Source organism: Galleria mellonella, unplaced genomic scaffold (assembly GCF_026898425.1).
Source record: "Galleria mellonella isolate WM207_F2 unplaced genomic scaffold, CSIRO_AGI_GalMel_v1 utg312, whole genome shotgun sequence".
Lineage (NCBI taxonomy): Eukaryota > Metazoa > Arthropoda > Insecta > Lepidoptera > Pyralidae > Galleria > Galleria mellonella.
Genome location: NW_026442074.1, coordinates 8,924,242 through 8,937,952, shown reverse-complemented (window position 1 = coordinate 8,937,952; position 13,711 = coordinate 8,924,242).

The window sequence follows — 13,711 nt, the reverse complement described above, 5'->3', positions numbered from 1 at the left end:
TAGCGCGGGAGGGGTTACCAATCCATTTTCACCTATTAAAAAAAAATACCACATTGGAGTATTATAACCCTTTCCTAAGGTTGACATTACATTTTATGTATACAAACATGTACATGCATATCACCAGACGAACAGACAGCTATGCAAGTGCGAAATAAGAAAATTTGTAAATTTACAAACTCAAGACGAATATTGTTAACGGCACACTTTCTATTAAGTAAATGTCGTGCACGTTTCCATTGTATGTAAAAAAAAACCGGATATGTGTTGTTTCAAGGTCGTGAACCACATGAGGAGCGAGGGGCGTGATCTAATCATGACACCATTGTAACAATTTAGGATTGTTTTTCACAAAAAATAAATCTTGTAATCACGACAAAATTAGTTACTTTATTTCAATAATTAAACATTTAAACCGATTTTGATAATTTTTTTATAGGACTGAATTAAATATATATCTTTTTAAATAAAAAAAAGAATTTTTCAAATCGTTTTATAAAGAACAAAATTATGAAGTAACAAACAAAAAAATACAAAAAAAAAACTATTTTTTTTTAAGGCGGAAAAAAATTGATATTCCCATATCAGATGTTTTATGAAATTTTACAATAATACATATACTTAATCTGTCATTCATCAAAACTAGAGTGATACCGAGACATTATTTGGGTTTTTATATAATGAATAACAATGGAATGATAACATCACCTGCGCGAGTGGAAAGGGATTGTTAGTTATGAGGTCTAATAGCCCCATTGCTAGCAAAATACCCTCTCAGGTCGACGTCCACGCGGTTCCCCCTGGAAAGAATCGTGATTAATTTTTGATGAATTAAACAAATGTATATATATATATATATATATATATATACGTCGACCATAATAAACAAAATAATTTAAAATAAAAACAATAGTCGAATTTATTGCAAATTATTGTTGAGTAAAACTACTCGTATTTACTGAACTGAACGTAACTATAAATAATTGTTTTGCGTCAAAACCAGTTATTTTGATTTAAAATTTAAACTACTAAAGCGATTTGAATAAAATGTCTATGAGACCAATCTGTATATCTGTATATTTCAGATAAAAAAAATAATTTTCAAATCGGTTTAGAACTAACGGAATTATGAAATAATAAACATAAAAATAAATATACAATCGAATTGAGAACCTCTTTCTTTTTTAAGTCAGTTTGAAAAAGGAATAAATACCATATACAAATAATGCTTACATTAAAAATATAAATGGCAAAGATAAAAATGCATTTTTTTTTAATTACCTACTATTTCCGTTAGCTCCCTCGACAATATTTTGTGCCAGTTTCTATCAGGTGACTCGTCTTTATTATTGTTCTCAGTAGCATTACATGCTTATCATGTTGTAGGTATACTCTGATAGAATGGATGGCCCTAAAGACATTATAATCTGTATATTAATCATTCGCTCCGTGGCGTTTACAAATTACTACCTCTAGATTATATTTGCAGCTAGCTGTAACATAAACCAGCGACTTATCACACTTGAATTAAATAATTTTCTTTTTATTTGGGACAAATAACAGCAAATGTGATGATGATGATGATGATTGTATCATCATCATCATGTCAGTCATTACTGAACATAGGCCTCATAAAAGGGAATTTTGCTAGAACTTGCCACGCTTGGCAGGACGATTGGCAGTTAGCCTTTTGCGATGTTTTAAGAGGGACGTTGATGTCTATCCCTCGACCTTTATGTTCCCTTCGTCACCTCTTACGATACCCACGGGAATGGAAGGGATGGCCCATTCTATGCCGGGACTACACGGCATGCAATATTCGGATATAAATCAGATTTAAGTACAGATATATTGGGGAGAAAGGGATTGCTGGTAATGGGGTCTAACAGCACTTATAGTGTATACCCTGTTTGGTCCCTGCTCCCTTCAAAAAACCATTGTAGTTGATCACTGTTGAAATCGACACAACAGGCCATATGGCCTAACTTCATCCTCACCTAACATCAGTTTACTAGTTCCCCGCCAATGTATACCAATATACGTGTGGGGTACTATACTGTATTCATCCACAGCTCTGAGGGGAAAGGGGTAGTTAGTAATGATTTAAACAGAATCATTTGCTAGCAGTATTCCCTATCATGTCCACCTCCTCGCAGTTCCCCTGGACACCATCGTAATAAATTCTTGTTGAATTCGTCACGATGGGCCTACTGACCTGTCTTCATCCTCACAGCGAGTATCATCCCTAATTAATCACGATGGTGTCCAGGGGGAACCGCGGGGACGTAAACCTGACAAGATATATTTATTTTATTTATTCTTTATTGCACAATAAAATTTTGTACAAATGGCGAGCTTAATGCCATATGGCATTCTCTAACAGCTAACCATATTGCTAGTAATGGGTATTTTTTTGTTAGGTGAAAATGGTATGGTAACCCCACCTGCACGAGAATGAAAACAGGCCAGTTAGTCCATCATGATGAATTCATCAGGAATTAACCATGATAGTTTCCATGGAGAACCGCGAGGAGATCGACCTGGTTGGGTATATTGCTAACAATGGGATTCTCAGTCTCTATGACTAACAATCTCTTTGCCCCCCAGTAATGAGTATTAACGTCCCCATTACTAACAATCGTTCTCCCCCACGCAGGCGGGGTTACCATTACATTTTCATTTCATAAAACACACTAAGCTATAAGCAAGTAACTGTAAGTCATTAAAATTTATAGAATGCGTAAGAGATCGCGTGACATCAAATCATTCATGACTCGATAAGTCGTTTTATCACGCTTCATTTTACAAATCGAAAGTGTTAATTGGCTTTTCAAACAAGACAAGTAACCGTTTACGCTACGAATAGGTATTTTCGATTAATAATACTTACGGACAGTTACATTTTATCGACAACTAACTTTTAGATTTTTTAGAAATCAAAGAAACTCTAAAACAGAATAATTTAGTAGATAATATGCTAATTAGAATGACAAATAAGACAACAAGCAAAAAACATGAACATGACCGTATGGTCCTGGCATAGAATGAACCACCCTTTCCTTTCTCGTGGATATCGTAAGAGGCAATTAAGGGAACTTAATGATCGAGGGATAGGCAGCAGCGTCCCTATTAAAACATCACCAAGATCTAACTGCGATTGCCAACTCGCCTGCAAAGCGTGAAATCTACTGGCAAAACCTCCCTTTATAGAAGAGGCCTACGTTTAGCAGTGGACAATTAACAGCTGTTATGATGATGATGATAAAAGACATGAACAGCATCATGGGTGTCACAAAATAGACTGTGATGCACGTAATACCCTTCATGGATTGTTATTCATATATTGTCATACATTTACCAGAGGGAGACTTTGTACAAAAGTCGATTGGTTGGATACCTCTCCATCATACCTCTCATCCATTCGTGTTTCTACCGTGAAGCAGTTGTGTTTGCATGGCTGTGTTTCGGTTTGAAGGGTGGGATATGGCGTGAATTTATTGGGCACAGAGGAATAACATCTGAGTCCTCAGGAACGGCAACGCATGGGGGGTATCATGGGCGAAACAGTATACTCTGTTATGACCATGGTACTGCTCATGTCTATAGGCGACGGTTACCACTTTCCATCAGGTGGGCCGTCAGCTTGTTTGCCATTCTAAGTTGTATAAAAAAATCTGTCCATTTTCCAATACAGGATATCCTAGTTTGGAAACTGAGCAATTTTGGTGTGATTATGTAGCACGATTATCATTAGAAAGCATAGAAAGATATTATCTTTGCCTATAAGAGTTACACAGAATGCTCCCAAGGATCTGCATTCAAATGTGCAATTAAAGACAAATCGCAAACTAAAATGGTCAGCTGTTTTCTAATCGATTCATACGATCCACTTCTCGATTAGGTATCGAATGGGCTATTCGCTCATTCAGTGAAAGTAGGTTGTATGCAGCGTAGCCCGGTTCCAATTGAGTTTATTACGTGACCAATTATAGCAAATAAAATGCATCACCTAACCAAACCAAAAGTTTTATAATATTTCATATACATATATAATTTTTTCAAACTTGTTATGGTCGCTGAATGAGTAGGTAGTTAAGTATTCAATTTTGAAAAAGAGCCAAGTTTTAAATTCGAAATAATGTTCTGTTTAAAAATAGCAAAGACGTTATAATAATACACAATCACAGCAAATGCCCAATCTTCAAGTTATTTTTTAAGGGAAAATGGTAAAGTGATTCCGTGTGCGCTATCGGGTATACGCTAACGGGGCACCAGTGAGAGGTGATAGGTGAGGATGAAAGCAGATCAGTTGGTCCATCGTGATGAATCCAATAAGAATTAAAAACGCTGGTTTCCAAGGGAACATGCAGGTATTACTAACAACCCTGTCTCCCCCCCCCCCCATCCTCAATTTATAATATCCTATGTTGTGAGGAACCTGAGAACAAACACTGACGGCACAATCCAGAACACCCAGACCTAAGTTAATCTTTGGGATAGGGAGGATTGTTCGTAATGCGGACTACCAGTCCCATTGCTAGCAATATACCCTGTCAGGTCGACCTCCACGTGGTTACCCCTAGTAACCATCATGCTGAACTCCAGATGTATTTATCACCCAATCAATTATCATCTATTAAAAAAGCTAAGCCTTTTTCTTAATTTGGCCCGACAAGTCGCGGGTAGAAGCATTTTTGCATGGTACCAAGCTAGCCATTGTTAATAACAACCCATCCCCCCCCCCCCCACTTCAAAGCAAATTCAATATACAGTATATACTTGTAGTATAGACGACAATACAAAAATCTGTTTGGAAATTGACTCTTATCAGTACCTAAACAAATTAAGGTTACCGTATATAACCTATAAAAACAAAAATGTATCTATTTACCTACTACCTATTACTTTCCAAATCAAGTTGCTATTTCTCAAATGACAAAAAACATACAATTGCAATAGAATAATTATTGAAACTTCTTTGTGGCCGTAATGTAAATTTAAGTCTGGCCACATATATATGTTGATATTATTTTTCTACACGGTTTTTGTTTCTATTCAAATGGTTGTCTTGTCTTGTACTCGTATCTATACGTATTATATATATTGTTGTTTTAAAGAATATTATCTTTCACTGTGACCCTCTACAATGGTTATGGGTCTGCACAATAAGTGAGACAAAGTAAAGAACTATATATAATAAGTGATAATTCGGTAAGTTTGTAATTTTTACAAAAGACAATGGCGAGTTCGAGTATAAGATTTGAACCTCTTAATCGTGAGAATTACGATAGTTGGAGGATTCATGCACAGGCACTACTCATAAAGAATGAGGCCTGGTCCTATGTTAGTGGTCGTAAGCCAAGACCGACCGATGTAACAGAATTGGAAAAATGGGAAGCAGAAGATGAAAAAGCACGTTCGGATATAATTTTATCCATGAGCAGTAGCGAACTGCGGCACGTAAAAGGGTGCACAACTTCACGCGAAGTATGGATGAAATTAGAGTCATTATATGCTTCGAAAGGTCCAGCAAAAAAGGCAACCTTACTAAAACGACTCACATTACATAAAATGAATGAAGCCGATGACTTGCAAGACCACTTGAATGGATTTTTTGATGCTGTAGATAAGCTGGGAGATATGAGTGTGACGATACACGAGGATCTGCTGTCGATAATGTTGCTATATAGTTTACCGGCAAGTTTTGAAAACTTCAGGTGTGCGGTAGAATCGAGAGATGATTTACCGAAACCAGACTACCTTAAAGTTAAAATTTTAGAGGAATATGAGTCAAGAAGGCAAATGACGAGTGTACTGGCAGAGGGAGTAATGTACTGCAATCGTAAAAAGTATGGAAAACAAGTTATTACCAACCCTGACTTCAAGTTTAGATGTTATAAATGTCATAGAGTTGGTCATAAGGCTTCGGAATGTAAAAAGAAGAAAGAGGGTTATAAGGGAAATTTTGCGGAAGATAATTTTAAGAATTCTAGTCTAATGTTATCCAATGTTTCAGGTTCAGATGAATGTAATGCTGTAAACATAATGCAGAAAGATGATTGGATATTAGACAGTGGGTGTACGTCTCATCTCTGTAACAATCCGCGCAAATTTCAATTTCTGACCGACGCGACCGAAAAGTTAAAGTTAGCCACTAACTTGAGCACAGACATTAAAGGTAAGGGCACCGTTTGTTTATCGGCGTGTAATGGTAACTCTGTAAATGAAATAGAATTTCATGATACTCTGTACGTACCTGACTTAAGAAGTAATTTAATTTCTGTAGCAAAAATTACTGAAATGGGTTATGATGTTAAATTTAAACGAAATATTGCATATGTCACTAATAGTAGCGGAGAAATTAAATTCACTTGTTACCGCAAAGGGAATTTATATTACTTACGTGAATTCGAGAGTGCGTGCTTAATGAGTAAGAGAAATGAGTTATATCTATGGCACGAACGTTTAGGACATCTAAATGGAAAGGATGTATGTAAACTTTTAAATAAATGTAGTGTGAATGTAAATGTTAAGGAGTTACAAAATTTACATGATTGTGATATATGTATGAAAGGTAAAATGTCCATGTTACCCTTTCCGGTTACTGAAGGACCTTGCAACGAGAAATTAAGAATTGTATACACTGATATAGTCGGTCCAATGAGAGTACAGTCAAAAGTAGGCTCAAAGTATTTCATTACTTTTATTGATGACTGTACACGTTGGTGCGAGGTATATTTTCTGAGTGCAAAAAATAAGGCTCTAGAGGCTTTTAAATTATATAAGAGCAAAGTTGAGAATCTTATGGGTTGTAAAATAAAATATTTACAAAGTGATCGAGGTGGCGAATATTGTAACAGGGAATTTGACGATTTCCTAAACCAAGAAGGGATTTCGAGGAGATTAACAGTGCCTCGTACCCCTCAGCAGAACGGGATCGCTGAGAGGATGAATCGTACAATCGTTGAAATGGCGCGTTGTATGTTACTTTCTTCGGGATTATCCACAGGTTTCTAGGCAGAAGCTGTCGACACAGCTTGTTACATAAGAAATCGTTGTCCTACCAGTAGTTTAGGGGGAGACATCCCCTATGAAAAATGGCATGAGAGACCAATTAAAATTAATTACATGCGCAAGTTTGGAAGTAACGTGTACATTTTAAACAAAGATCAAAATAAGGATAAGTTTGCCGCTCGTGGTATACCTGGAATTTTTGTAGGTTATTCAAGAACATCAAAGGGATTTAGAGTATGGTTACCACAGGAAAAGAAATGTGTAGTTGCAAGGGACGTGAAATTTCATGAAGACGCAGTTTCAGAGAATAGGTCTTTAGGGCAGGAAGAGAAGCTGATGGATAACACTAGTAAAAAATTTATCGATTTTGAAATTCAACCTTCTACCTCTAGGGATTGTAAAGAATGCTTGCCTGAAAATGAGGTGCCACAGACAGATATACAAGTAGAAATGATAGAAAAACATATTGGTAACAAACCACAGGAGGAAGATAGCCAGTTGCAGTCCATTATTGAACCAAATCCTGAGACGGATCGGATAACCAGTAGTGATAATTCCGGACGTTCAATACTGAAACGAAGCTCTGGTCGACCAAAATTACAGCGAACTGGTCAAGTAGGGCGCCCAAAGAAAATTTATAAAATGGTCGAAGTTGAGCAGCAACAACAGCAACAAAATGAAGCAGATGTTGATATAGAGGAAGTTCCTGTTAACGAATTTGTTGATTTCGTGGGGACGGCACAAATGACTTTGGAAGATGTTTTTCAAAGCAAGGATCGAGAAGAATGGGAGAAAGCGATACTTTCAGAAATTAGAAGCTTAGTCCAGAAAGATACGTTAGAAATTATAAGAAGACCAACAGATAGAAATATAGTTGGATGTCGATATGTATTGACGACGAAATTAAATGTCGATAAGACGACTAAGAAAAATGCTAGACTTGTTGCACAAGGCTTTAGTCAGCATTTTGGGGTTGATTATTACAAGACATTCGCGCCCGTTGCGCGATTGGATACAGTTCGATTACTGTCGGCGTTAGCAGTTGAGTTAAATATGGAAATACACCATTTAGATATTAATACAGCTTACTTAAATGGATTCTTGGATGAAGAGATATACATGGAGGTCCCTAAGTTATTGAAAGAGTGTTTGATAAAACTTGTGGAGAATGACGAAGATCAAACAGTCGTAGAACGAGCTAAGTGTATGTTAAACAATTTAAATGCTGGATGCGATACTTGTTTGTTAAAAAAATCTTTATATGGCCTAAAGCAAGCAGGTCGGCAATGGAATATCAAACTTGATGAAAAACTAAGAAGTATGGGGTTGAAACAAAGTTTGAATGAGCCATGTTTATATTTTAAAAAGGTAAATAAATGTAATTTATTTGTGTTAGTGTATGTGGACGATATTTTGGTCGCATCTGAACAAATAGATTGCATTAATAATTTTAAGAAAGAACTGTCTAAAGAGTTTGAATTAAAAGATCACGATATGTTTTGGGAATTGACGTGAAACATAAAGACAGTGTCATTGTTTTGTCACAACAAAAATATATTTCTGACCTTTTAGAGAAATTCGGTATGGAAAGTTGCAATCCATGTTCAACACCGATGGAAATAAATTCTTTGAAGGCTATGGGTAAAAAGCCAGAAAAATATAAACAAGAAAATGAAGTATTTAAAGCTAAGTTGCCGTACAAAAAGATTATTGGTTGCTTGATGTACTTGAGCGTAGGTACGAGGCCTAATATATCGAATTCCGTTGCTAAGCTTGCTCAATTCACAAATAGCCCTGAAATGTGTCACTGGAAAGCAGCGAAGAGAATTCTTCGTTACTTGAAGAAAACACAAAATTTCGGTTTAATATATAGGAAGACAGGTAAGTCTCTATATGGATTTTCAGACGCAGACTGGGGTAATTGTTTATTGGATAGGCGTTCATTTTCTGGTTATGTTTTCATTTTAGGTGGTGCGAGTATTTGTTGGAAATCACAAAAACAAAGGATGGTTGCGCAGTCGACATGTGAGGCTGAGTATGTGAGTTTGTCTGAAGCGATGAAAGAAGCCGTTTATCTTAATAGTTTATTAGGCGAAATTGGACAACTTAGGTACGTACACACAACTTTACACGCCGATAACCAAGGGGCGCTGTTTCTTGCGCAAGACCCCGTATACCATGCTCGCAGTAAGCATATTGATATTAAATATCATTTCATCAGGACCGTGTTAAGGGACAGTCGTGATATTGAAGTGAGACATGTACCCACTGATTCGATGGTAGCGGATATATTGACGAAACCGCTACCTATTTCTAAACATTATGCGTGTGTGGACAAAATGGAAATTAAACCCATCAGTTAATAATTGTTTTCTTTTAACTGAGACTTAAATTTAAAGGGGCGTATTGAAACTTCTTTGTGGCCGTAATGTAAATTTAAGTCTGGCCACATATATATGTTGATATTATTTTTCTACACGGTTTTTGTTTCTATTCAAATGGTTGTCTTGTCTTGTATCTATACGTATTATATATATTGTTGTTTTAAAGAATATTATCTTTCACTGTGACCCTCTACAATAATGCAACTAGCTTCGTATTTTTTTTTTATTCGTTATTTTAATATAATATTCGTTTACTATATAATATTTATTTACACTTTATTTCACCATTTGAAAAATAATAAATACAGTAAATTTTAATGAGAACTGATAGAAAAGTCGGCCTTATCACTAAACAATCTTTTCCAAACAACTTTTTGGGTAGAGGACATTGAAAAAAAAAAACAAAGGGTAGGTAACGTACTATTATATAAATACTAATATATACTTATTGTTTATTATTTTTATTTCGCATTATCTCCTGACCAACTGCAACAATTAACATGCTGTAGAAAATAAACTTTATCTACATAAAATTTTCATTTTGATTTAAGTATTTATTTTTTATAAAAAATTTTAAAGTATACGTTAAACCTGTATCCAAACTTGTAGAATTTATTTTATTTTCACCATAAAAACTATTTTTTGCCGAGATATTAACTTAGATATATGGTGTCACGAACTTTTTTATAATGCTAAAGTAATGATTATTTTTTAAATATTAAATTTATAATTTTATTCCTTTATTTCAAATCGTCCAGGCAGCGTACTCCATATTATACAATTTTTGCCAACTACAAATACATTTAATTGTGATTAATTATTGAAAATATGTACTTACCAAAATAAAAAGTAGCCTGTAGCACTCAGGGATAATATACTTTTCTAACTATAATTTTTTTTTTAATTGGCCTGTACCTGAGGTTTTTTATACCACATAGGTTGACAAAGAAACATACAACCCGTCTGATGGTAAACGATCACTGTAACCTATGGACGCCTGCAACACTAGGGGTGTCACGTGCACGTTACCGATCCTGAAGAAACCTTAATATACCCTTTATGAAGGACCCCATACAGTAGTCTCTAGAAAAAAACCTCGGCAGAGAGCTCATTCCACAGCCTATTATTAGATTAGACAGAATATCCAAACTCACTAAATTTACCTCTTTATAATATTAATATAGAAGTATAGTATAAAACTTATGTTTTTCTAAGAGAACGAAAAACCACAACTCACCCACCACAAAGTCGACTCGACACCCAATCATCCTTCATCATCATAACCATAAATTACAGTAATCATACTGCTGCGGTCTAAGTAATGTACTTTTATACTTAGCTTAGAATTCAAACAAGCGAAACCGCCTTTGTAGATAGGTTAGGTATTAGATATGTAGGTCTCATAAAACTTGTTGCAAACACTCAAGTTAATATTATCCGCTACTTCGTACCCGTAGATTTAAAAAGTTGGAAACTTAAAAAAAATAGATCACTTATAAAATTCCTATCAAAATAAAACATACACCAATTTTTATGTTAGACCTTCAGGAACACAACAGTGAAAACTATATTCAATTTGGCACAGTAGTTTTTACATAATACCGAAACAAACATACAAACAGAGACAGACAAATTTCTGAAAAGATTAAAATAAGGTTTTGGCTTCTATTGCTCTTATTAACCCTTGATATCATTTTTTTTAAATGACTTCCATGTACATATATCATCTTTCTAACATCCGAGTCCTCAGGAATGGCAACGCATGGGGGGATGTCATGGGCGAAACAGTATGTCACTGAAAACTCTGTTATGTCCCTGGTACTGCTCGTGTCTATAGGCGACGGCTACCACTTTCCATCAGGTGGGCCGTCAGCTTGTTTGCCATTCTAAGTTGTATAAAAAAAGAGTAAAATTTAACTAGGTACCTAGTAAAGTACACAGTATAGCGTACACTAGAAACATATATGGGAGCATGTTACATAAATTGAAAATTACAATCTTTTATAACACGTAGACGTTACGATACCATACCTAATTATTATAAAATCTACGACTCATAGTCACGAATCTGATTTTACAGATGTTATTTCATCGTACACGAAGCACATCTTTTCCACATCTTTGATCCTATACGTTTTGTAATTAATAAATCCATATTTACTAACATAGTCTACTGTCAGTGAAAGAGAATTTCTTGAATTCAGCCCCGATTATGACATAGTGTGCGTTCTATAAAATAAAAGGTATTCTATAACCTTAAAAGTTTAAGAACTCCTGCTAGAGCAGGACTTCAGGATTAAACTATAGTTCTTAAACTTTTAAGGTCTCTTACATAGCATAGCAACATAGCGTATCCCAGTAGCGTAAAAAAATATTACAGTACTCGCGAATACCTTTAAAAATATAGATGTTTTACTGAACTTGGTGTTATATTGCGGAAGTCTATCGTCAACTTGTCAACCGTTATCTGTCTGCAAACTGCCGAACATAAGTCTCCCCCTAGACTGCCACAAGTAACGATTCCGAGCCATATGTACTCACTGACTACTTGCAATGCATTTATAGTCGTCACTCCATCTAATAGGAGCCGTCCTACGCTGCGTTTGCTTGTACGGGGTCATCACTCAAAAACCTATCTAGAGATAAACACGCTGAAGTAGCAATGGGCTGGTCACATAGCTCGAAGAACCGACAACTCATGGGAAAGTTAACTTTATAAACTTTGTCATCACATGTTCAAAGTATTCGATTCTATTCTATTCTATAGTAAAGAAATACCTATAAGCCGAAAAACAATAAAGAATTGAGCCTCCCATACTAATACGCCGTGGCCAGTTATAACGGATGGTAATTTTGAAAAATGAATCATCAAACTTTCTTTTTCCATATGAGAAATCTGACAGAGCGGTAAGATAAATATACAAACATGCATCATCGGGTTTTTTTATTATAAATTTTATTGCTAACAATTTGCCAATATGTCTCGGCCATTTCCTTTCGCTTTTTATGAAGTAATAAACAACAGTTAAGCGACTACAATAAAGAGAAGTATCACATTTCGACTGTAATTTTTTCGCAAGTATCACGCGAATTGTAAATCGATTTTATTCTTTTTTGTCGACAAATTTCACTCTCTTATTGGTTTATAGAAATATGACTCTCATCATATTATTAGATATCATCTAAAATCTATCATAAACTTCCCTATATAGAAAATACAAATTAAAAATAATAATATAAAAATGACAATTTAAAAGTTACTGCAAAAAAGCATAAATAAAATTATGGCTTCTATTTTAAGTCTTGAAAAGCAATTGCATACTTCCGTTAATCAAAATCTGACCAGAATAATTAAAGATATCATGTAACTAAGCATGTAATACACAAAAAAAAAATAAGACATAAATTGAGAACCTACGCCATTCTAAATCGCTTAAAAATCGAATATCAAGTAAACTTGAAATAGTAAAATAGGGCTAAAGATCTAAGAGACAAAGTTCTATTCTTAAACAAGTTCATTAAGCTATTGCAATGTACAACGGGACTTTATACTGACCTTTCCCACGCTTTTTGTGAGTAATCTAGGCCCGACTGATTGTTTGGTATGGTGTCAACCCTAGACATAAATCTATGGTTTCAATGTTTATAATTTTCAATACAACGAAACATATTGACAAATTGATAGAACACAGAGAGGATTATGAACCAATAGTTTATACAAAACTAATAGTTTCGTTCGACTTCGCCTGAGAATCATAGCCGATATCTCCCATTTCCCTAGAATTATTAATAAATCTAAAGTCCTTACTTAGGTAGGTGATATGTACTATAAATATGTAAATAAATTTCATATTTTTAGATCCAGCAATTATCTGGGTAATTTTCAGCAAATGCGATATCTAATTTCGGAGAACTTTTTGGTTTCGAGTCCTAAGATAAGTTGATGTGCCTAGAAAGTATTTTATATATTTTTTTATATTTCGAGAGCATTGGCTTTTTTGGAAATTAAAGGTGGAAAGCACAGTCCACCAAGTTGGACAAGGATCACACTTATTGAAAATCACCCATCTGTATCTACCTAATATATTTTTAAATCTCTATTAATTAATATTGGACCTTATATTGACATGTTTGTTAACTTAAGGCTTCATTTCTAATGTAAACACTTTCCAGGTGCAAATAGGTCTTAGACAGAAAGTGTCTACGCATTCCTTCACCTTGCAATTTTTGCAAGAAATTATCGTGAGTCGTTTCACACTACGTCTACCTGTTAACTTTAAACACGTTTCTTATGCTATCAAAGCACGTTTTAA